General features: G+C 42.1%; 1 long non-coding RNA gene across 1 annotated transcript; it reads right to left on the bottom strand.

The window, feature by feature from the left end:
• Positions 1-277: 277 nt before the first annotated feature.
• LOC121397705 lies at positions 278-3686 on the bottom strand. Its single transcript, XR_005963846.1, has 2 exons — positions 3481-3686; positions 278-517 (listed from the first exon to the last, which is right to left on the bottom strand). It is a non-coding gene; the product is annotated as an uncharacterized LOC121397705 (long non-coding RNA).
• Between the last annotated feature and the right edge of the window lie 346 nt (positions 3687-4032).

Genomic DNA, 4032 nt, shown 5'->3' with positions numbered 1-4032 from the left:
CTGCATATTGGTAAAACAGGACAACCTCTAGATATTCGGGGCTCTTAAATTGTGGGCCTAATAATCACGTGGTTCAAATTTGGATATAGAAAACACTTGTTATGGTACTTTCCATTAATCATATGGCTAAGTCTTCCTCTTATTAGGGAAGATACTCTTTATAGTACTTTCCATGGTAGATAATATCAAAATAGCAAACGCCATAAGCCATATCCTGCATCTTTCTTTGGATTTTTTAGGGGAGGACTTATTAAAGATCAAACAAGGGAAATCCAGAAGCAGTTCAGTTTTTTTTCATAGTCAACAATGCTTTCCTGAGAAAATGTTATAGATTATCAGGCTTTTTAGCACATTTTCTCATAGTCTTTTAAAGTCCCTGGGCCCACCATGCGCTGTGTGTTCATTTCTTTACGGGGCAGCTGGGGAAGCAGGTCTGGGCTGGCGGGGGCCCATGAGGGTCAGGGCCCACCAGGTTTTTTCATGGTGTCCCGCTGGCCCCGTCCGACACTGTGTGCCCCTAATAAAAGGAAGAAAACACATAACGGCCAGCCGTCAGCAACTGAGCAATCATACAACCAAAACAATTTACATAAATCTTCCTTGTTTAAATCTGTTATGAACTTTTTTTTTTCTCATTTAGACTTCACAGTAAAATAAATCTCCATCTGCATTGGTTTAATTTGTCAGCTCTCCTGCCAAGAGCCAAAATACCAATCCAATACTCGCATAGTTACACACAGTGAACCAGCTCTCACATGTTGCAGAAGGATAATCTGAGTATGTCTGAAGTTCGGATGTTTTGAAGTGGGATCCAGGAAAGGCTGCCCCCATGAGCGCGAAAAAGTGTTTTGCTCTGTATGATTTATGATAAAAATATAAAAAGAGCATCAATGCCTGGAGCATAAGATCGAAGCAACTTCTCCTGCACTATTGGATATCAAATCTGATATCTATATCTGTAATAATAAAAAGGACTGCAGCTCAGCTCGGGATTAAAATTCAGATTGGTGAAGGTCTGTGATAACAGAGTCAGGTACAAATTAGACCAGCATTTCTTCATCTGTTTCTCAGGGGTCCAAAAAATCTTTAATTGCATCTCGTTTTAACAATATTCTATTAATTCATATTATTATACAATATTATGAAGACCCAATTTATGGGACTCATTTTTTGGGTGCTGACCACAAGTTAAGCGTCTCAGAACCAGAATATAGAGTTCTATTTTAATTGCACCCAAATAAGTGTAGAATTTTGTTACGGATATCAGAAGTGCAAAGCCATTTCTTTAATAAAATAAGAACAAATAGCAACAACGTGTTCTTACAAAGGTAGGGGCTGTATGGTGTTCAATGGTGTGTAAAGGGCACATATCACTTAGAAGTTGTTTCCCCCACTAGAGCTGCGAGCTAACAAAGATTGTACTCCAGATGGGAGAAACAATAGTGAGCACACTGGCCATGTTGGGGTACACGCATGCACACAATGAGTAAGTACTCCAGCATGTTCCTTCTGTGCACGCTTGGGATATAGGCTCGACGAGCATGCCGTCCAAACTATGTCAAAATCAGGAGCATAGCGAACATTTGCTCCTTGTGTGCCCTAACATGGCCACCTACCAGGACTGGACTGGGATTCAGAACAGGTCTTGGCATTCCAAGTACACAGAGGCCTAAACAACCCCCACTAGCCCACTAAATAGTGACTTTGTGTATCGTGTTGTGTATTTCATCTTACAGTAGCCCTTTTGCGATTTGCCAGAACTCACAGTCCTGCCACCCACAACAAGAACCTTCCCAGTGTTTAACCAGAGTACATGATAGGGGATTTCCTTTGGGTAATACTGTTGTTTCCCCATCCTCAATGTAGGCTCTGATAGCCTGCACCATAGGCGAGGAAACAATTTTTAGGTAAATGCGTGCTGTCATCTGTCTTGTAAGTAACAGGCCTAGCTGGAAAAACACTTTCTGCCTCCAAGGCTGGTACAGGTATGGGATCCGTTATCCAGAAACCCAGTATCTGGAAAGCTCTGAATTACAGAAGGCTGTCTGCCATAGACTCTATTTTATCCAAATAAATCCAATTTTTAAAAACGATTCCCTTTTTCTAAAACAGTAGCTTGTAATTGATCCCAACTAAGATATAATTAATCCTTATTGGAAGTAGAACCAGTCTATTGGGTTTATTCAATGTTTACATGATTTTCTAGTAGACTTAAGGTATTAAGACCCAAATTACAAAAATATATACATTTTCTGGAAAGCCCCAGACCCTGATTGTTCTGGATGACAGATCCTGTAACGTATAACTAATTTTCTGGCAATGTACTTGAATTTCCATGTCAATCTACCCAGTTATGCCCTGATCATGCACTATTTTCTCCCAACCTGCTAAACCCTAACCATACCCACCCAATCCATCCCCCTACATCATCAACCGCTTCCCCCATACATCTCCGACCCTATCTTCAGTATATACTATATTATACCGTATTTATTCTGTATACTATATACTGTAGTTATTCTTTTTTAAAGGTGGCAACCCTACATTTAGGTGGCACAATAAGCACTGGCACTTTAGCGTACTCTTTTTCATACACACTTTTATGTTCTTATACCCTGGGCCTTTTGGTTAGGAGCTATGGAATTTTTAAAATCCGGCCGATAGGTCGGGGCTGCTCACATCCGCACTTTTATTAATTTTACCCCATTCCCTATTTATTTTTTTAGCACTTATACACTTTTAGCACTTTTTAGGACGGGTGCAATATCTCCGGGTATTCACTAGGGGGGAGATGTGTGGCCATCTGGTTCCTTCTCCCCCTGAACCCAGGACCCAAGTGGGCACAAACGTTATTGGACCTCTTCAGAGGTCATTGGTGTCCTTACCCTAGCCTTGTGGTGAAGGGGACCTGAAGACCCTTGCCCCCCATCTGTGCTTTTTGTGCCGGGGGTCGGGGATAAAGGGTTCCACCTTAGCCTTTGGGAGATGGTGGTTCCAAAGACCCCTGTTTTTATCTAGGCACCTTTTGGGCAAGATAAATCTGGAATTTTAAGGGGGTTCTTAGTCTTTTTTAAGACTAAGACCCATTGCACCCGTTGCACTTGTGTGTGCACATTGTGTGTGTGACACTTGCACTGCACAGATATGAAAAAAATACATATCTGCTCCTATCTGTGCGGCACTCAAAGTGAGACCTTTGCTTACTGCATGTAAGGCAGATTTAATGTCTTAAATGAGCCCTATTTTTTCCCCTTAAAACAGCATTTTCTTTCAAATGAAAAATCTGGGTGCTGCTTTGTACCCCTTCTTGCCTATTATTACCAGTATTGAGGGGTCTTTAACTGCTCAGCCTGCCAATCAATAAGCACTAGATGGGGTGAAATTATTATCGGCTCAGAAAAGATGCCACGTTCTTCCACTCCCCCCCCCCCACCCCAGAAAAAATAAGTTCCCTGTTAATATGATAGATTTCATTTATACCAAATAACACATTCCATCTCCAATCAGCGGTCCAACGATCTCGCTGATAAGCTGCTCCGGCTGTGTTTCTATAGCCACAGAAAATAAGTCTGCGGCGTCTGAAGGAACATAATAAACTGGAAGAGGCGGCGAGAGAGGGAGACGTGCGTGGAGGAAAGAAACCGTGCGAAAGAGTAGACAGCAAGAGAAGCAAATCTCCTTGAGCTAACATGGTTGCTATGACGATATGCCAAAGAGGAACAGGAAGCAGCAGAAAATAGAATCCTTTCTGCTGAGGCCTGCAATAGCTCTGCGGAGCGCAGTTCCCCGCAGGAGGTTACCACGGATACATTGATGAAAGGGAGGCTGCCGCATATTTTTTTTTTCCGTTCATTAAAATCTGCTAGCTGCTGCACCTTTGCAGGTAGCAGGCAGAGGGGAGAGAAGGAGGGAGGAGAGAGAGTGCATAGGGCAAACAAAAGGAATCCGTACTAGAGCATTGACCTGAAATGTATTTTAAAGAAAGCATTTACATTCAGGAGTCATTATTGCTTGCAGTGGAAAGTCAATAAC

Source organism: Xenopus laevis, chromosome 8S (assembly GCF_017654675.1).
Source record: "Xenopus laevis strain J_2021 chromosome 8S, Xenopus_laevis_v10.1, whole genome shotgun sequence".
NCBI classification, from domain to species: domain Eukaryota; kingdom Metazoa; phylum Chordata; class Amphibia; order Anura; family Pipidae; genus Xenopus; species Xenopus laevis.
The sequence above is the reverse complement of the archived record's forward strand: the minus strand, read 5'-3'. Positions and strand labels throughout refer to the sequence as shown.